Here is a 22,061-nt window from a genome sequence, read left to right as displayed (position 1 = left end):
ACACCGCCAAGCTCTCCTACTACCCCATGTTCTCATACCACCTATGCTCTCCAATGCCCCCAAGATCTCCTAACCCCCAAGATCTCCTACCACCCAAGGACTCCTACACCCCAAATTATCCGATCCCCCAAGCATGACTACCCTCCCAACCTCTCCTTATCGCAAGCTTTGCCATCCCTTCAGCTTTCCTAACCCCCAAGCTCTCCTAACCCCCATGCTTGCTAACCTACAAGCTCTCCTACTCCCCACGCTCGCCTACCCGCTAAGCTCTCCTACTCCGTCAAGCTCTCCCAACTCCCCAAACTCTGCTACCCTCACAAGCTCTACTACCACGCCAAGATCTCCAAACCACCCAAGCTCAACTACCAAGCCAAGCTCTCCGACCGACCCCCAAGCTCCCCAAGCCCCAAGCTCTCCTCTGCTGCCAAGTTCTCCTACCCCCACAAGCTCTCCTACTGCCCCAAGTTCGCATAGCCCCCAAGCTCTCCTACACCCGCCAAGCTCTCCAAGCCCCAAAGCTCTCCTACACACCAAGGTCTCCTACAGCCCAAGTTCCCCTATCCCCCAAGCATTCCTACCCTACCAGCTCTCCGACCGCACCAGCTCTGCTACCTACCCTGCTCTGCTACCCTGTCAAAGCTCTTCAACACCCGCCAAGCTCTCCGACCCACACAAGATATCCTACCACACAAAGCTCTCCTACTCGTCCAAAGCTCTCCTACACCGCGTCACAAGTTATCCTACACCCCAGTGGACTCCAACAGCCCCAAGCTCACCTACGCCCCAAGCACTCCAACCCCACCAAGATCTCATACCCGCCAAGCTCTCCTACCCGCCCAAGCTCCACGACACCCCAAGCTCTCCTAACCCCCAATCTCTCCTTTTTGCAAGCTCTCCTACCACACCAAGCTCTCCTATGCACACGCTCTCCTACCGCGCAAGCTCTCCTAAACCTCCAGCTCTCCGACTCCCCCAAGCTCCCTTCCCACCCCATGCTCTCCGAATCCCCCTACCTCTCCTACCCCCTCAAGTTCTCCACCCCCCCAACGCACTCCTGACCCCAGACTCTCCGACCTACCAGACTCTCCTTCCCCCAAACTCTCCTACCCCCAAGCTCTCCTACCCCCCAAGCTCACCTACACCCCCAGGCTCTCCTAACCGCCCCAATCGCTCCTACCTCCAAAAGGTCTCCTATCCCCTCAAGTTCGCCTAACAATCAAGATCTCCTACTCCCACAAGCTCTACTCACCCCAATCTCTCCTACCCCTCCAAGCTCTCTTACCCCACCAAGCTTAATACAACCCAAACTCTCCTACCCCCCAAGCTCTCCTACTACCCACCAAGCTTTCCTAAAAAACAAGCCTTCCAACCGCCCAAGCTCTCCAACCCATCAAGTTCTCCTACCACGCCAAACTCTCGTACACACCCCTGAAGCTCTCCTGCAACCCAACCTCTCCTAGAACCCCAAGCCCTCTTACCCCCAAAGTTGTACTACCCCCGCAAGCTCTCCTAAATGCCAAGCTCTCCAACGCGCCCAAATTATCCTACCCCACTCGCTCTCCTACGGCCCAAGCTCTCCTGCACCCCCAACCTGTCCTACACCCCCAGCTCTCCAAACCCCCAGCGCTCCTACCATCCCAGCTCTCCTAACCCCAAATTTTCCTACCCTCCCAAGGTTTCATACTCAGAATGGAGATAGAAGGTCTGCGAATGATTTAGTAAAGGATCACGGGAAAATGGCCTAGAGAAATGGTCCAGCTGCGATATTTGCCCTGTCGACACAAACAAAGGATTACTCAGATTTGTGGTCAAACACGAGTTACGTGAAAAAGCAAAAATCAGACATGAATCAGACGAGGGGCTGCTATAAACAGCCGTAAAATAGGGAAATGTGATGAAAATCGAAACAATAAACACATCCCTGGAGCCCGCCCTATTTGGAGAGCTGTTCGCCTGCAATTGGGCGTGCTATGGGGGAAATCGACCAATGATTGTATAAACTGAGTGTCACTCAAATGTGTTCTGCTGCAACAATGTATAAGTATTGAGCTTTTGTACAATTACAGGACTGGTCAGGAGAGAGGAGGACAGGCTGGAACCGAGAGTGTTCCCTTTATCCTAACAGGTCACGGCCAGAGAATCTACAGAATAAAGGTCTTATGTTGCAAAGACTAAAAGCTGGTTCTCAGGTTAAGTCTTAACGAAATCCAGGTCAATCTGGCGAACACTTTCTAAACTTAGGAAAAACCGTGTTGCGACACGAAGAGAGAAATCGCGTAGGAAGCCGTGTCGCGACACAAAGAGAAAAATCGCGCGAACCGCGTAGGGAAACGCGGAGGTTAGGGAATTGTGTAAAATTAAGCTGTGGGACTATACGGGACTGTGTAAATTTTAAATTGTACTTATGCCAGGTGCGGTGTCGATTTTGTATATCACTTGGTCCGCCTAGGCTCTGGGTAAGATAACTGAAACCACCACGGGGCGACGTGGAGACAATTAGGACAATTAGGACCCCGATCCAATGTGCGGCGACACAAGGATGGGTAATTTAGTAAAAACTACGAATTCCCTGAAAAGTCAAGGATCAAAAATAAAGACTCGTGTGGACGTCTGTTTTAAATGCTTGTATGCATTTTACTGTGGAGAAGGAAGCTTGTGTGGGGAACAGGGGAGTTGTGGTTTGCTTTAACTCCACCCACTTTTTCAAACTGTGAATTTTTTTTTAACCCTTCATAGTGTTGTCCTGTAAGTGGGAAGTTTAAGAGTGTGAATCTTATTGAATTACATATAGTCGGATGATAAGTTACGGAGCCAGGAAATGCACAAAGGATAGGTTTGTTGAGTAAAAACAAAATATATGGTCCCGGTGGTTAAAAAAGGATCAGGATTTACTCGCCAAATGGAGACAGTACTGTCAAAAGCTGAAAGATGAGTCCCTTCTGTCAAGCTGGCACGAGAACGCCACTAAACTAGGACGTTCCTTGACAGAAGGAGGACATGTTAAAACTGTAGATGTCTTAAACAAAGACTGCGCGCACGAGAAACGTACTAAGAGTTCCCCTGGGACCTCTGAGAAGGGTACCGATAGATTAAGTAGTCGAATGGTTGGCTTTGCGTTGACCGAGGCTGATGATGAATTTGATGTATGTTCACTGACTCGGCGCCCAACCCCAACAGCGGCTCTCGCAGCCCCCGGCCTCTCACCACCGTCCCCTTCCTACCAACCTCCACCCTACACTCCGGCGGTAGGAGGTGATGATAACCGTAACCCCACAACAATGAACCGACAAGCCCAGACGGACTCTTCTTCTTCAGATAGTGACTCATGTCCTTAGTTCACCTACCCTGTGGCAGGTAGGATCAAATCTAAGACTAAAGGACGTAACCTGACAGTTCAGACCCCTAGTCCAGAGAGGCGACGCGGGCGCTCTCATCAGCCCCGCTCTCAGTCTGAACCTCGAGGCCATCAGCAATGACCCACTCGTTATAGCCGAAGCTCCAGCACTAGTTCTACAGGCTCGGTGTGCTCTTCAGATAGAGAAACGGCCTCAGCAAATAACACTTCTGACCAGAAAACTAGGGTAGGAACTAGGCAGTTCACAGTTCGACCCATGCCAAATCCCAATCCAGAGCAGGTTGCGGACCACCTCACCATAGAAGTATATATGCCATGGAAGCCGAATGAGATTATGGCTATCCTGGCTACCATACCAGATCGAAAAATAAAAATAACCTGTCAAGTTTATAGATCGCCTCCGACTCACCATTGTAGTTTACAATGCAGACTCAAGAGACATGAGATACTTAGTGCAGCCGACCCTGAGCCCGACTGAACACATCCAGTTCTTAGAAAATCTGGGGCGAGCCACCAATGATGAATTCGTGACTGCTCACCCTAATAATGCCCAGGATCGCCTAGACGCTATCTTTAATGCTCTCAGCAAGAATCTTCAGAAGCCCATCAGTATGGCAACAGTATTAGAAACTAAACCCAAACTGAAGAAACTGCCGACGAATTCATGGAAAGATTTATTGAAATATACGGAGGTCAATCAGGAAATAATGCCTTCAGGGCAGGGGACAATTCACCTCAATTCTGCGCTATTCTACTTCAGTGCCTGCCCTATTCGATTGCTCACGCTATCCGGACATATAATATGAATTGTGTAGATAACAGTAGAGCCCAAATGGAAAGAGCGGTAAAATATAATTGGCAGGAGAAAAAATGAGGGGAAGGAGGAGGCGCATCCCTGACCCTGGTCCGACCCGAGGGGATACCAGATGGAACCACAGTGCTGTGTCAAGGAATGGGTGGATAACGAAGGATACGGATATACCCAACACGCAAATGGCCCAGGGCCACCCTACTCTCGCCGGCCTGGTATGGGAAGAAGTCGGGGCTGGGAAAGACGAGATGGATGCTTCAATTGTGGGCAAGAAGGACATTGGAGTTGAGAGTGTCCCTCCCGTCGGCACGAAAGAGGAAGAGGAGGAAGAGGAGAGGGCAAGGGGAGAGAGGACGTGGATCTTACTTCTCCCAGAATAACCTCTTTGGCCTACCGTCCCCCGATTACGTAACTTGATTGTGCAGAGAACCTCCCAGGATGACGAACCGATTTGCCGGTTTCCAGTCCCTAGCACGGCTAAACAAATGCGACAGTGGTTGGGGATGATCAATTACTGCAGATCCTGGATTCCTAACGTCGCCTTGATGACTAAGCACCTTACCCCGTATACAAATAAGGAAGGCAGCTTTGAAATAAAAACTGCAGACGTCCAAGTCTTTCAGGAACTAAAGACAGCCCTGCTGCAAGCTCCGGCTTTGTGCCGGCCCCTCGATGACCGGCCCTTTCAACTGTATTGTACAATCCTGGAAAACTGTGCTACCGTTATCTTAACACCTCTCACTCCGCAGCTGCCCTCCTGGGCCAACTGCAGACTCAACACCTTACCATGGTCAGGCAAAGCAGATATGGGATCTACCTACTGAATAATCCTAAACTGACCTTTCGGAACTTTACGGCCATTAATCCGACCTGTTTTCTTACTGAGCCACCCCAACATGAGGAACAACCCAGTCATGATTGTTTATCTTTAATTCAGGAGGTATAATCGGTCAGGGAAGGTTTAGTTGACGTACCAATGGAAGCCCCAGACTGTATTCTGTGAGTTGATGGAAGTTCTTCTATTAATCCAGAAGGTACACGAATCTCAGGATACGCCATAGTAAACCAGGAGAATCAGGTCTTGGAATCTGCCGCCTTTGAAACCGCCTATTCTGCCCAACAAGCTGAACTATTCGCCCTCACCCGAGCCTGTATCTTGGCCAAAGACCACAAATTCAATATCTACACCGACTCTAGGTATGCCTTTGGTGTAGCCCATGATTTTGGACAGTTATGGAAAAATAGGGGACTCCTAACCTCACAGGGGAATGAGATATCTCATAGGCAACTAGTATCAGATTTGTTGCAAGCCCTCATGCTCCCTGAACGTATTGCTATTGTCAAGTGCACTGCCCACACTACCGGAAACTCTCTGGTCGATATCGGAAACCGCCGTGCTAGAGAGGCTAAACAGGCCTCTTGCGGACAACAAATGGTGGTGCCTAGAATAATGAGTCAAACTAAAAATCCTGCCAAAGATAAGTTAGCCTCGGAAAAACCAATGCCAACCATCCAAGATGTCATTAAAACACAGGAGGACTCTCCTGAAAAAGATAAACTGTTGTGGAATGATTATGGATGTACTTATGACAATGTTTCTAAACTCTGGATAACTCCCGCGGAACAGACTTGCATGTCTGACGAGTTGGCTCTGTGGGTTATTGAATGTATGCATTATGCTACTCATTGTGGAGAAAGGACAACAAGTGACACGTTTTGGCCACTTGGTGGCATCCTAGACTCCAGATGCTAGCCCAGAATATCAGTAGTCGCTGCCTTGTTTGCCAACAGCATAATCCAGGGAAGGGAGTCCCCTGTGATTGGGGTAAGACGCCCCTACCAGAAGGCCCCGTTGAGACCTTACAGTTGGACTACATTGAGTTGCAAAAAGTTCAGTGTTACAAATATGTGTTAGTAATAGTAGATGTGTTTAGCAGATGAATTGATGCCTACCCTATCCTGGACAATAAGGCTCAAACTGTTGTTAAGGTGTTAATGAGGGAAATGTTCCTAGATATGGTAATCCAACGCGACTGATGACCACCTATGTTCTTTCTCTGACTCCCCTACTGCGTCTATCTCACAACCAGGTTTGAGAGGCTCACCTCGACCTCCCAGTTTTACCCGAATCGTCCCTCGTGGCACCAGGGAAGTATTTCCTGATTAAGAAATGGATCCGAAAAGGGTTGGCGCCACGATGGGAGGGGCCCTTTCAGGTGTGACTCACTACCCCCACCGCAGCTAAGGTTGAAGGGAGAAGTGCCTGGGTTCAGCTGCACCACTGTAAACTTATTACTTCATAATGAGCCTCTCACTGGTCGTCCTAACCATTCTTTCTGTTCCAGACTTCCTCTCCACCATAGCTGAATAAAGCACATCCTTGGGACAGGAAGAAAAACGCCAAGAACACGGCAGGAGAAAGGAACAAGCAGACTTAGCTGTTTTCTGATCTATCCTTATCCTATTGTTAACTAATGTACAGTGTGGTCTAAAAATGTTTAAACATGTGTAAACATGCTGAACTGGAAGGGCTACAGGATAACTTAATTTATCAGACCCATACCCCATTGCATGGCAATCGAACTGTGTATTAACCACTAGCCCAATCAGTAGAGGACCTGTTCGTGGCTACCCCTGTGTGGACTCCCCGGGATTATAGGGGACAAATGTATAACACATGTCACGGACGAATCGTACAATATCACCCAGGCCATTGATGCCATAAAGAAGCAGCTGGATGAGTTTAGGCAGGGCCCAAAGAAAGGAGATGGTTGGTTAGATTGGTTACTTGGAGGATCCTGGGGATCTTATTTAATGCATGCAGCAGTCATTCTCGTTGTGATAATAGTTACCTGTTGTCAGCTTATTGGCTGCTTTAATGTCTGTTGTAAGTGATGATGGCGAAATTGGAGCAAACTCTTGGTCACGAGCTCCCGGAATTTGGTTGAACAAATTAAAGGTTTACTCGAGAATCAAGAAGAGTATGAAAACAAGAATGCGAACGGCTAAATGCGATACTCCTGGTTTATCATGGAATTATAAAAGGGGGGAATGAGAATGCAGATAGAAGGTTTGCGAATGTGATAGTAAGCGATCATGGGAAAATGGCCAAGAGAAATTGTCCAGTTGCGATATTTGCCCGGTCGACACAAACAAAGGATTACTCAGAGTTGTGGTCAAACACGAGTTACATGAAAAAGCAAAAGTCAGACATGAGTCAGACGAGGGGCTGCTATAAGCAGCTGTAAAATAGGGAAATGTAATGAAATTCGAAACAATAAACACATCCCTGGAGCCGTCCCTATTTGGAGAGTTGTTAGCCTGCAATTGGGTATGCTATGGGGGAAATCGACCAATGATTGTATAAACTGAGTGTCACTCAAATGTGTTCTGCTGTAACAATGTATAAGTGTTGAGCTTTTGTACAGTTACGGGACCTGTCAGGAGAGAGGAGGACAGGCTCGAACCGAGAGTGTTCCCTTTATCCTAACAGGTCCCGGCCGGAGAATCTGCAGAATAAAGGTTTTATGTTGCTAAGACTAAAAGTGTTTGTGTGTCAGAGAATTCGCTGAAACATTTTGAAGGGAAAAGAATCCAGTATCAACAATACCATCCAAGCTCTCCTACCCATCCAAGCTCTACAACCACCCAAGCTCTCCCAAACCCTCAAGCACTTCTTCCCCTGCAAGCTCTCCTACCCACGCTAGATCTCCTACCTCCCCCAATCTCTACTACCCGCAATGCTCCCGTACCACAGCAAGCTCTCCTACCCCCGCCAAAGCTCTCCTGCTGCACTATTCAAACTCTCCGACCCACCCAAGATCTCTAATCCCCCAAGCTCTCCGACACTCTCAAGTTCTCCTAACCAGCCCCAAGCTATGCTACACCTTCAATCTCTCCTATCCCCTCCAAGCTGTCCTATCACCCCGAAGCTCTCTTATCCCACCAGATCTCCTACTGCACCAAGCTCTCCTATGCTGCCAAGTACTGCTACCCCTCCAAGCTCTCCTACTCCCCCAAGCTCTCCTACACCCCAAGCTCTATTACACCCCCAAGCTCTCCTACCGTCCTTTGGTCTCCTACCCCCCAAATTCTCCTACGTCCCAAGCACTCCTACGCCCCGAGGTCTCCTACCCTTAGCTGTCCTACGCTCCGAAGCACTGCTACCTCCCAAGCTCTCCTAACCCAAGCCTCTCCTACCCATCAAGCTCCTATACCCCCCTAAACTCTCCTGAACTCCAGGCTCTCCTACTCCCCACGCTCTCCTCCCCACAAGCTCTCCAACACCCCAAGCACTCCTACCCCACCCAATCTCTCCTACACCCCAAAATTCTCCAACCCCCAAAGCTCTCCTACACCCCAAGATCTCTAAGCTTCCCAAGCTCCCCTACCCAAAGCTCTCCTAAGCCCCAAGATCTCTTATCTCACCAAGCTCTCCACCTCTCAATCTCTCCTACCCCAAGTTCTCATAACCCCCAAGCTCTCCTAACCCCCATGCTCTCCAACCCCCCGCAAGCTCTCCTATCCATTAAGCACTCCGAATCCACAACGTCTCCTTTCCCACAAGTTCACCGACCCCCAAACTCTCCTGCCGCTCCAAGCTCTCCTAGAATAAAAGCCCTTCAACACCCCAAACTCTTCTAACCCCAATCTTTTCTGCATGCCGCAAGCACTTCTCACCCTAACGTCTCTCTTCCCCCAAGTTCTCTTTCTCCCCACAAGCTCCCATAACCACCAAGCTCTCCTTCCTCTGCACGCACATCTACTTCCATAGCTCTCCTACCACCCGCCAAGTTCTCCTGCCTCCCATTCTCACCTATCCCCCCAAGCTCCCCTACCCACCCAAGCTCAAACCCCCCGAAGTTCTCCTACGGCCTCAATCACTCCTACCGGCGAAAGCTCTCCTAGCCCACCCCCCAAGCTCTCCTACCCCCATGATCTCCAAACCCCCAAGCTCTCCTACCAGCCCAAGCTCTCCTACACCCCCCCCCCGAAGCAATCCTAACCCCCAAGCTCACCTAGCCCCCAAACCTCTCCTACATCACCATCAAGCCTAATCCACTCAAGCTCTCCTACGCCGCTAAGCTCTCCTAGCCCCCTCCCCAGCTCTCCTAACCCCAAATCTCTCCAACCACAAGCTCTCCTACCCCCGCAAATTTGCCAATACCCCCAAGCTCTCCTAACACCCCAATCTCTGCTATCCGCCCAAGCTCTCCAACACCCCCACACTCTCCTATCCCCCAAACTCTCGCACTCCAGAAGCTCACCTAAACCCCCCAAGCTCTCCTCCCCCCCAAGCTGTGAAGCACATCATTATCCTTCATATGTGCCTTGTAGTTTGCCGATATATATTGTTCCGAATTGTCCTTTTGACGGTTCACTCGCCTAAATATGCTGCAACATGAACAGAAAATTCAGCTTTTTTGGAGGTAACTTTCCACTTTCAAAACCTAATTCCCCTGTTTCTGGAGCTAATTGCTCTGTACTGTGATTATTCCTGTGTTCCAGGAGCTCACTTCACCGATTTCTGCAGCTCCCCATTGCCCTGTTTCTGGAGCTTATTCCACTGTTTCTCGAGCTGCTAATTTACCAGTTTCTAAAACACCTACTTTTGCTCTTTCACGACCAAATTACACAGTTTCTAGACCAAATTCACGATTCTGTCGCTAACTCCGTTATTTCTGTGCTAACAATGCTCATCGAGCCGCGAATCCGATGCTGCCCATTTTGCACCACTGTGCGGGATAATTTTCTCGGCCTGACCTTGCAATATTTTGTAGCATTAAAAATGCTTCCTGTAATGATTGGTAGCTATTCTTTTCGCCGCTAAATTGCAAACAGCAGTCAAAAAAGATAGCTGACTCCTGAAAAGTGTGTAATATTCATTATTCTCCAATCACTTTAGCATACCTTATCTCTAATGCTCTGTTCCAGTGAACACGAAGGCAGAATATTTTCTGAATGGCGGCAGTTTAGGAAAAGGAGAGGTGCAACGAGAACTGGGAGTCATGGTACATCAATCGTTGAAATTTGGCATGCTGATACAGCTGGCGGTGAAGTAGTCAAATAGTATGTTGACATTCATAGCGAGGCGATATGAGTAGTGGAGCAGGGAGGAATTACTGCAGTTGAACAGGACCTTGATGAGGCCTCATCTTCAATACTGTGTTGAGGTTTGGTCTCCTAAACTGAGGTAGTACGTTTTTGCTGTTGAGGGAGTGCAGCAAAGGTACACAAGACTGATCACCGGGATGGCACGACTGACATATGAGGAGAGACTGGATCGACTGGGCCTGTATTTACTGGAGTTTAAAAGGATGAGAGTGGATATCATAGAAAAATATAATATTCTGACGGGACTGTAAACGTTGGATGCAGGAACAATGTTCCCGATGTTGGGGAAGTCCAGAACCAGTGGACACAGTCTAAGGATAAGTGGTTCGCCATTTACGATTGAGATGAGGAGAACTTATTCACTCAGAGAGTTGTTAACCTGTGGAACCCACTTCCGCAGATAGTTCTTCATGCTGGTTCGTTAGATGTATTCAAGGTGGACTTGGATATGGCCTTTATGGCTAAAGAGATCAAGGGGTATGGAGAGAAAGCACGAAAGGGGTCCTGAGGTGAATGTTCAACCATGATCTTCTTGAATAGTGGTGCAGGCTTGAAGGACCGAATGGCCTCCTCCTGCACATGTTTTCTATATTTCTATTTTTCTAATCCCCATGTTCTTGGAGCTCCGAATACACCTCTTTCTGCGACTCCTAATGTCCCTATACCTATATGGAATGTCCCTGTTTCTCTAGTTTCTCTAGGTAATTCAACTGCTTCTGAAGCTAATTCCTTTATTTACGAAGAACATTCCATAGTTTCTTGAAGTCCACGTTTCCCACTTTCTGGACATAACGTGTTGTTTGTGGAGCCCCTGTTCGTCTGTTTTTTTAGGTCCAAATTGCACTGTTGATGAAGCAGCTAATTGTTCTATTTTCATGTCTACTCGTTATATATATAACTATCGGAGATGTGCTGTTTATGGTGCGCAATCCTAACTCCCCTTCTGCAGCAACCGCTAATTCACCTCTTTGTGGAGTAAACTCGTTAATACCTTTGTTGCCAGAAAAAATTCCATAGTTTCTGGAAGTCCTAGTTCCCCACTTAATATTTAAGTGTCTACTAGTTTTATATAAATATGTATATATCCGAAATGTCCTGCGCATGGTGCTCTATTCTACTTCACCTGCTACGGGAATAGCTAGTTTCCTGTTTCTTGAGCATATTCTTCTCTTTCTAAATGTAAATCCTTTGTTTCTGGATCTACTTCTGCTGTACTGAAAAAGTTCTAGTTTTCTGGAGCTCCTAATATGCCAGCTTCAGCAGTGTCCAATTCCGCAGTTTCAGTAACTCCTAATTGTCATGTTTCTACACCTAAATCCTATGTATTTGGTACTAATAACCTTGTTTCTGAACTAATTATAGTATTCCTGGAACTCCTACTTCCCCTCTCAGCAATTGCTAATAACACTGTTCCTGCTGCAAACTCCCCTATTTCTGGAGCTCAGGTTTTCTCTGGAGTTCCTAATATCCCAGGTTGTGGATTTCCTAATGCATCTCTTTTTGGGAGTAACTATCCTGCATCTGTAGCTAATTCAACGGCTCCTGGAGCTAATACCTTTTTTTCTAACATTACTAACCCCAGCGTCTGCTTCACCTCCATCCTACGGGTAAGCTTAGGACACTCATGAACCTACATTCATAACGGACGAATTTAGGGCAGATCTGGCGCTGTATGAGGAACACCTCTCAGCACCCATACCCTATCTCCCAGAGGACATAAATGAGATAAGGGATCCCCTGGAGGATAATGTACAAATTTACCAAAACCTAAAGCATCATCTCTCATATGCTGATAGTTCTACAATTGTTATTGTCCTTAGTCTGGCATGTATAGACAGGTGCAGCTTGGTCTAATTGTAGGAATAAAAGCAAGGGTAAAGCTATAGTAAAGAAGAAGAGTAACCTACTGAGATAGAGGGAGTAATATAGCTACATGTGCACTAGGCTCCTTCCCACAACTGTTGAATTTAGAAGGGCTGGTTACGTTGAGGTGGGTAGACAAGGACCAAAAGGGGTAATTGAAGTACTACATGGGCCTCCGTTGTATCTGATTCATTGATAGAGTTATAAAGTTGGCGATAGCATCATACATCATCAATTCCATATTTAGACTGATATGGTTCAGACGAGTGTTGCATTACAGGTAGCCTCGCTCACAGCTGCTTAGAATTCAGGATGCAAGCCTCATGCTCAAGAATTAAAGTCCCCAAACATTCCAAAGTGTATCATATGAGCGAAATAGATAATTAATCTGACTGAAAAAGGCCATGTAATGTACGGTACACACCTATTAGCTGCAATGTATAACTGTCCCAGACCACGAGATTATCGAAGAGATCGGGGCGGAGAGCTCAGTGAAGGGCTAATTATCAACTACCCGATTTTCCCTTGCAAGTGAATAATTTGATACTTTGCCATTCAATAGTCTTCAAGTGGTGTATTCATTTGTTACACTACATCATAGTTAAAATAGTTACATAATCAGGGGAGTTACCTGAAGAAACAGTAGAATTAGGGGCTCCACAAACTGGGATATTCGTAACTCCCCAGAAAAAGATGAATTAGCTCCGGAAACCCGTGAATTGCTGCAGGAACACGCAAATTATCTTCATAATCAGGAGAATTAGCTCAAATACTTGGGAATTCAGAGATACAGAAACAAGGAAAGTATGGTTCAATAACCAAAGTAAGTTGTAGCAAAAGAAAATGGAGATTTAGGTGATACAGATATGAAACAGGGGAATTCGGAGAGGGCAGCATGAACATGGAAATTAGGAGTTGGCTCTAACAAACTGGGAAATTTGGAGTCAGTTACAGAAACTAGTAGATTGATCCGCAGAAACAAAGGTTTTAGCTCCAGACAGTTCAATTAGCTACAGAACCAGGAGAATTACATCTAGAAACAGGATTTCGGAGCTTCACAAACTGGGATATTCGGACCTCCAGAAAAAATATGAAGTAGGAGCTTCAGGAACCCGGGAATTAGCGCAAAACAAAGGACTTAGCTCCATAAACAGAGGAAATGGGTCCAGAAAGTGGATATTTAGGAGTTACAAGAAGTGGTGAATTAGCAGCTCCGGAAACAGTGGAATTAGCTCCAGGAACAGAAGAATTGTACGCTGCTGAAACTGAGGAATTAGGAGCTCAGGAACACAGGACTTCACTCAGTGCAGCGGAATTATATACTGAAACATGGGAATTGGTTTAGACAGATGGGAGTTAGTGTAATAAATAGGAAAATTAGCTGTTCCTGTTGCAGGGGAATTAGCACAGCGCGCCATAAGCAGAACCCTTTGGAGCTATATATATCGGGGGAATGTTAGCCGCATGAAAACAGAATTAGACGCTTCGTAAACAGTGCATTTCAGCTTCAGAAACAGGGGAATTAAGATCTCCACAACAAGAGAAATATCTTCATAACCTGCGGTATTAGAAGCTCGAGCAACAGGGGAATTAGGAACTTCCTTAAGATGAGAATTTACAGTTCCAGGAACAGAAAAATAAGCCACAGAACAAGGGAATTAGCTCAAGAATAGACGGAATATTATCTCCTTAAATATATGAATTAATTCCAGAAAAAGGAAAATTAGCTCGATAAACACTGATATTTACTGCACAAACCAAGGCATTATGTGCTTCAGAAACCCTGGAATTAGGAGCAACAGCAAGAGGGGAATTATGTCCTGAAATATGGTAATTACCTCTGGAAAAAGAGAGAATCGGGTGCTCCAGAATCAGAGGACATTTCGACTATAGAAACAGGGGAATCATGAGATGCAGAAGCAAAATAAGTTTGGTTCCATTAACAATGTAATTTGGAGCAAACTAAACAGGAGATTTATTAGATCCATGTAGAGTGGAATTAGACGAGCGCCTCGTCTGCATGGAACATAGCAGACAGCTCCAGGAACTGGGAAATTGGGGACAGCTTTATAAAAAGGCGACTTGGGATTTCCTTTCGCAGGAGAATTAGGAGAGTGCACCATAAACAAGACAATTCGGTACGATATATATCGGTGAAATAGTAGCCATAAAAAAAGGATAATTAAGTATTCCACAAACAGTGCAATTTGAAGTTCCTGAAATTGAGCAATGAGGAGTTCCACAAACAAGTGAAATAGCTCCAGAAACAGGGATAATTGGAAGTCTCATAACTGGGGTATTAGGAACTCCAGCAACATTAAAGATACCAGCTCCGGGAATCTAAGGTGAATCCCCAGAACAGGAAATTAGTTACAGAAACACTGCATTAACTCAGCATATCGGGGAATTCGGAGTTTCAGAACCACAGATATTAGGAGCTATCGAAACAGGGAATTGCCTCCAGAAATATGGGAATTAGATCCACCAAGGGGCAGATCAAGAGTTCCAGAAACAGAAGACATCGCAGCTACAGAAACAGGTTGTTTAGCTTCAGAGATTACGAGATCCAGAAACAAGGCAAGTATGCTTCCATAAAGAATGCAATTTGAAGCAAAAGAAAAAGGAGATTGAGGAGATCCGGATTCAGGGAAATAAGGAGATTGCAGCGTCAAAATTGAACATAGAAGAGGGAAAAAGAAAGTGGGAAATTTGGAGACAGCTCAGGAAAAAGGCGAATAGCTGTCCCTATAGGAGGGGAAATAGGAGAGCCCACTATTAACAGGATAATTCGGAGCTATAGGGGAACTCATAGCCATAAGAAAAGAACAATGGTGTGCTCCATAATCTGCGCAATTTGGAGCTCCAGTGACGGGGATATTAGAAACTCCGCAAACAATTGAAACATTTCCAGAAACTGGGGAATCTGCAGCAGAAACTGAGGAATCAGCAGCAGAAACTGAGGTATTACCTACTTAAACAGTTGAATTAGCAGCAGAAACAGAGAAGTTACATCCAGAAACAGAGGATTTAGGATCTCCTCAAACTGGGATATTAGGAGCTCCAGAAAAATATGAATTACCTCGACAACCAGGGGTATTAGATCGATAAACAGGGGACTTGAGAGCTGCAGATCGAGGAGCTCCAGGAACACGGAAATTAACTCAGAAATAAGGCCATTATCTTCAGAAACAGTGGAATTAAATCCATAAAATTTGGAATTATATTCTGAAACTGGTGAAAAATAATGTCCAGAAACAAAGGAAGTATGGTTCCATAAACAAAATAAGTTGCAGCAAAAGATACAGGCGTTTTAGGAGATCCAGATGCAAGGGCATTAGGAGAGGACTCATATCAACATAGAACTTAGGAACAGACTCCATACATTGGGAAAAGGTCTAGGGAATGGACAGGAACTTGGGTTGGCATGGTGCAGGAAATTAGGCTGGAATGGGGCACGAACTTGCGCTGGTGGATGGGACATGAACCATGTAAAAACGACAATTACCTGCTCCATAAAGAGCGCAATATTGAACTCCAGAAACGGGGGTATTGTGATCTTCAGAAACAACTGATATATCTCCAGTAATAGGGGAACGAGTACCTCCATAATATCGGAATTCAGCTCAAGAGGCAGAATTATTAGTTCCAGAAGCCGTTGAAATATCGACAGAAACAGGGGTTTTCTCTCCAGAAACTGAGGAATTCGGAGCTTCATAAAAAAGCTAAATCATGTCTGGAAACATGGGAATTAGCACCAGGAAGACGGGAATTAGCTCATAAGCAAGGAAATTAGCTCCAGAAACAGGGAACTCAACTCCAGAATCAGTAATATCATCTCCAGAATCAGGGGATTTAGCTCCAAAAACAGGGGGAATTATACGACCCAGAAAGGAGTGAAGTATGTTTCCAAAAAAAAAATTATTTGGAGCAAAGGAAACAGGAGATTTAGGTGATCCAGATAGATTTAATTAGGAGAGGGCAGCATCAACATGGGGCTCTGAAGCAGGCTCCAGAATCTGGGAAATGTGGAGCCAGCTCCAGAAACAAGTAAATTAGCTGGTCATGTAGTCGGGGAATTCGGAGAGCGCATCATAAACAATATACTTTGGTTCGGCATATATATATCAGGAAATGAGTAGCCACATGAAAAGGGCAATTAGGTGTAACATAAACAGGGCAATTGAGAGCCTCAGAATCAGAGGAATTAGGAACTTCAGATACAGGAGAACTAGGACCTCCAGATATTGGGGAATTAGCTCGAGAAACTGTTGAATTAGCAAACATAACTGCGGAGTTAATTCCGGACACGGATTAGAAGCTCCACAAACTGGGAAATTAGGATATCCAGAAAAAAATTTCATTAGCTCCAGAAGCAGAGAAATTAACTCCAGGAACAGGGGAATTTGGAGTCGCAGAAAGAGTGGAAGTATGAGCTCCAGGAAGACGGGAATTAGCTCAGAAAGAAGGGAATTAGCGCCAGAAATAGGGGAGTTAGGTGTTGAATCTGTGGAAGGATGTCTTGTTGCAGGGTAATTAAGAGAGCGCACAATAAACAGAACAATTCGGCAAAGTACTCTGCACGTAAAAAGGACAATTATGGGCGTCATAAACCGTCAACATGGAGCTCAAGATAAAAGGGAAATTAGGAGCTCCACAGGAAATTTCCACAGAAAAATGGTTATCTCCAGAGACCGTTGAAGTAGCAAAGGAAAAAGGGGAGTTTGCTCCAAAACAACTGCATTAGGAGATGCACAATCTGGAATATTAGGAATTGCAGAAAAAAGATGAGCTTCAGAAACAGGGGAATTAGCTCCAAGAAGAGTGGAATTGGGAGCTGCAGGGACGGGACTTAGGAGTTCCAGGATTACTGTAATTAATTCCAGAAACCGGGAAATTAGGTCTAGAGAGATGAGAATTACCAGTCACAGAAACTGCCTAATTGGGCGCTGCATAAACAGTGGAATTAAGATTTCGATAAACAGGGTAAATTGTACAGTACAGTGGAAGTAGTCCTAGAAGCAAAGGAATTATATCGGGTAAATGGAAGCACAATTAGATTTTTTATCAACGGCGAAATTTGAATCTATAGAAACAGGTAATTGTGATCTCCACAAATATCTGAAATGGCTCCAGCAACAGGGGAATTGGACCTGCATAACCTGTGGTAGTAGGAACTCCAGCAACAGCTGCATTCGGAGCTCACATAAGATGGGATTTAGCAGCTCCAAGAACATTGCAACGAACCCTGGAACAAGCGAAATAGCAGCAGAAACAGGGGCAATGTGATAGCCTTAATTATTGGCTTTAGTTCCATAAGCGGGGAATTATCTCCAGAAATATTGGAGTAAACTCCATAAACTGGGGAACTAATTGCTCCAGTAACACCAAAATTAGGAGCTCCAGAAAGAAGGGAAGTATGTCCTGAAATATGGTGATTAGCTCCAGAAAGTTGGAATATCAGGTGCTCCAGAAATAGTGGGCATCTCAGCTACGGAAACAAGGTGATTAGCTCCAAGAACAAGGGAAGTTGCTGCAGAAACAGAAGAATTAGGAGCTCCACAGACTGGGAAATTAGTACCTCTAGGAACTGGGGTATTAGCGCAGGAAACTGAGAAATTAGCTCCAGAAACGTTTGGAAAGAGCAGAGTTAGCTCTAGCAAGAGGTGCCTTAGCTTTCCCTGCAGCAGGGGCTTCAGGAGAGCGCAGCATAAATAGGACATTTCGGTGCTATACAAATATATATATATATAACTAACAGACACTTAAATGGGACAATTAGGTGCTTCACAAACAGCGCAATTTGTAGCTCGAGAAAATGGACAATTAGGAGATCCACAAACAAATCAGTATCTCCAGAAAGAGGGGAACTAGGACTTCCAGAACCCATGCAATCTGCTCCGGAAACAATGTTATTAGCTCCAGAAACAGTAGAATTAGCTACAGAAAGATGCGAATTTACTCAAGGAACTATGAAATTAGAAGTCGCAGAAAGAGGGGAAGTAGGAGCTCAGGAACGCGGAAATTTGCGCAGAAACAAGGGAATTAGGTCCAGAAACAGTGGAGTTACGTTTTGAAAGATGACAAGTAGGAGGTGCAGAAACTGGAAAATTGTCAGCTCCAGAAACAATGGAATTCACTCAAGAAACAGGGAAAGGTGGAAATGCAGAAGCAGGGGAAGCGAGCTCCAGGAACACAGGAATAATCACAGCAATGCATAAGTAGCTTCGGAAACAGGGGAATTATGTTTAGAAATAGGAGAGTTACTTCTAGAAAAGATGAATATTCTGTTCATGTTGCAGGGTAATGAGGGGAGCGCACCATAAACAGGTTGATTCGGAGCAATATTTACGAAACTAGTACACACATAAAATGGACAAAAATGTACTTCATAATCTGCACAATTTAGAGCTCCAGAATACTGGAAATCTGGATCATCTCCGTAATTTACCCCAGAAAAAAAGTTTTTCGCGCCAGAAACCGTTGCATTAGCAAACAGAAACAGGCAATTTACCTCCAGAAACAGATGAGATATTTAGAACGCCAGAAAAAAAGATTAGCTCTAGAAACAGGGCAATTAGCTCCAGGAACAGAGGAATTAGGAGCTACAGAGAGAGGAATTAAGAGTTCCAGGAATACTAGAAATAGTGCAGGAACATGGGTATTAGCTCCAGAAACAGGGGAATTAGGTCTAGAAAGACGAGAATTAGGAGTTACATAAATTGCTAAATTGGGCACCGCAGGAACTGCGGAATTAGGATTCCAAGCAACACGGGAAATTATTCTGGACAGCGGATGTATTTTCAGAAACAAAGGAATTAGAAAGAGAAGAGTTAGCTCAAGAAACAGGTAAGCAAGCTATTCCTGTAGCAGGGGAATTAGGAGACCGCACTAAAAGCAGAATAATTTGGACCTAAATATATTGTGGAAATGGTAGCCACATAAAAAGCACAATCAGGTGTTTCATAAAGAGAGTAATTTTGATGGTGTAGAAAAAAGGCAATTAGGTTCTCCACAAACAATTATAATATCTCCAGAATCAGGGGAACAACCACCTGCATAACCTGGGGTACTATGTGTTTCTGCTTGAGCGGCATTGGGAGCTCCCATAAGATGGGAGTTAGCAGCTCCAGGAACATTGTAACTAACCCCAGAACAAGAGAAATAGCTGCAGAAACAGTGGAAATGGGATATCGTTAATTACAGAAATTAATTCTAGAAACCGGGGAATTAGCTCCTTAACTTTTGGAGTTAACTCCACAAACAGGTGAATTAAGTGCAACAGAAACACCGGAATTAGGAGCTCCAGAAAGGGAGGAAATTATGTCCAGAAATATGGTGATTAGCTTCCGAAAGAGGGAGAATCTGGTGCTGCAGAAACACAGGATTTTAAGCGACAGGGACAAGGGAGTTACCTTCAGGAACAGGGGAAGTTGATCCAGAAACAGAAGAATTAGGAGCTCCACAGACTGGGAAGTTAACAGCTGCAGGAATATTGGAATTAGCTCCAGAAACAGCGCAATTAGCTCCAGAAATAGAAGAACTGCATTTAGAAAGAGCAGAGTTCGCTCTCGAAAGAAGTGACTTAGCTGTGCCTGCAGCAGAGGATTTAGTAGTGCGCACCACGAACAGGACATTTCGGAGATATACATATATAACTAGTAGACACTAAAGTTGGACAATTAGCTGCAGAAACAGAGAATGAGCTCCAGGGACAGGGAAATTAGGAGTCATCGAAAGGGGAAATGTGGTGATCCAGGCACACGGAAATTAGAGCAGAAAAAGGGAATTAGAGTCAGAAACAGGGAATTAGGTCCAGAAACTGAGGAATTACGTCTAAAAAGTTGAAAAGTTGGAGTTACAGAAACTCGTACAATAGTAACTCCAGAAACAGTCGATTTAGCTCCAGAAAAATGGTAATGGTGAGCTGCAGAAACAGCGGAAGCGAGCTGCAGCAACACAGGAATACTCACTGTACAGCGCAATTAGCTTCAGAAACAGGGGAATTATGTTTAGAAACAGGAGATTTACCTCAATAAACATTTTCTGTTTATGTTGCAGAGAAATTAGGAGAGTGCACCTTAAAAAGAACAATTCGTAGCCATATATTTCTGCAAAATGCTAGACACGTAAATAGGACAGATATGTGCTTCATAAACCAAACAATGTGGAGTTCCAGTAATATGGAAATGTGGAGCTTCACAGGAACTTTCCCCAGAGAAAAAGATATTAGCTCCAGAAACAGATGCATCAGAGATCCACAATCTGGGATATTCGAAACTCCAGGAAAAACATGAGCTCCAGAAACAGGGGAATTATCTCCAGGAACAGAGGATTTAGGAGCTTCACAGAGGGGAATCATAAATTCCAGGAATGATGGAATTATTCGGAGACAACGGTATTAGCAATAGAAACAGGCGAATTATGAGTAAAAAGATGAAAATTAGGAGTTACAGAAACTGCCGCATTGGGAACTGGAGAAACTGCGGAATTAGCAGCTCCAGCAACACTGGAATGTGTTCAGTACAGTGGAATTAGCTCCAGAAACAATGCAATTGCATTTAGAAAGAGAACTGTTGGCTCAAGAAACAGGTAAACTAGCTATTCCTGCAGCAGGGAAATTAGGAGTGCGCACCATGAGCAAATTAATTCAGAGCTAAATATTTAAGCGAAATGGTAGCATCATATAAAGCACAATTTGGTGTTTCATAATCAGCTCAATTTGAATCTCCAGAAAGGGGGGACTTAGGATCTTCACCAACAACTGAAGTAGGTCCAGAAAGAGGGGAACAAGGATCTGCATGATCTGGGATAGTAGGAACTCCAGCAATAGCCGAATTCGGAGCTCCCATTACATGGAATTTAGCAGCTCCAAGAACATTGCAACTTACCCCGGAACAAGTGAAATAGCTCCAGAAACAGGGGCAATGGGATATCCTTAATTACATGAATTAATTCCATAAACCGGGGAATTAGCTCCAGAAATATTGGCGTAAAATCCACAAACTGGGGAATTAAGTGCTCCAGTAACAGCAAAATTAGAAGCACCAGAAAGAAGGCAATTATGTACAGAAATATCGTGACTAGATCAAGAAAGATGAAGAATCAGGTGCTCCAGAAACATGGAGATATCAGCTACAGAAACAAGGTGATTAGCTGCAGAAATCGTGGAATTTGCTCCAGAAACAGAGGAATTAGTGGGTCCACAGATTGGGAAATTAGTAGCTCCACGAACAGTGGCATTAGCTACAGAAACAGCATAATCAACTCCAGAAACAGATAAATTGCGTTTAGAAAGAGGAGAGTTAATTCTCGAAATAGATGACTTACTTGTCCTTCCAGCAGGGGATTAGGAGAGCGCACCATATAGAGTACATTTCGGAGATATATATATATAATTAGTAGACACTAAATACGACTATTATGTGCTTCCTCAACATTGCAAATTGGAGCAGCAGAAAAAGGCCTATTAGGAGCTCCATAAACAACTCAGAATCTCGAGAAAGAGAAGAACAAGAACTTCTAGAAACTATGGAATTTTTTCCGGAAATATAGGTATTAGCACCAGAAACAGTTGTATCAACTACAGAAATGGGAAAGTTCTCCAAGAACGAGGAAATTAGGAGTCGCAGAAAGAGGGGAAGTCGCAGCTCCAGGAACACGGGAATTAGAGCAGAAACAAGGGAATTAGATCTAGAAACAGTGGAATTAGGACTTGAAAGAAGAAAAGTAGGATTTACAGAAGCTAGTAAATTAGCAGCTCCAGACACAGGGCAATACAGAGCTGCAGAACGAGGGGAAACGAGCTCCACGTACACAGGAATAATCACAGTACAGAGCAATTAGCTCCAGAAGCATGGGAATTATATTTAGAAAGAGGAGAGTTACCTCCAGAAATTGTGAATTTTCTGTTCATGTTGC

The sequence above is a fragment of the Pristiophorus japonicus genome, unplaced genomic scaffold, assembly GCF_044704955.1.
Source record: "Pristiophorus japonicus isolate sPriJap1 unplaced genomic scaffold, sPriJap1.hap1 HAP1_SCAFFOLD_318, whole genome shotgun sequence".
In the NCBI taxonomy this organism is placed as follows: Eukaryota; Metazoa; Chordata; class Chondrichthyes; family Pristiophoridae; genus Pristiophorus; species Pristiophorus japonicus.
Note: the sequence above shows the minus strand (reverse complement) of the source record.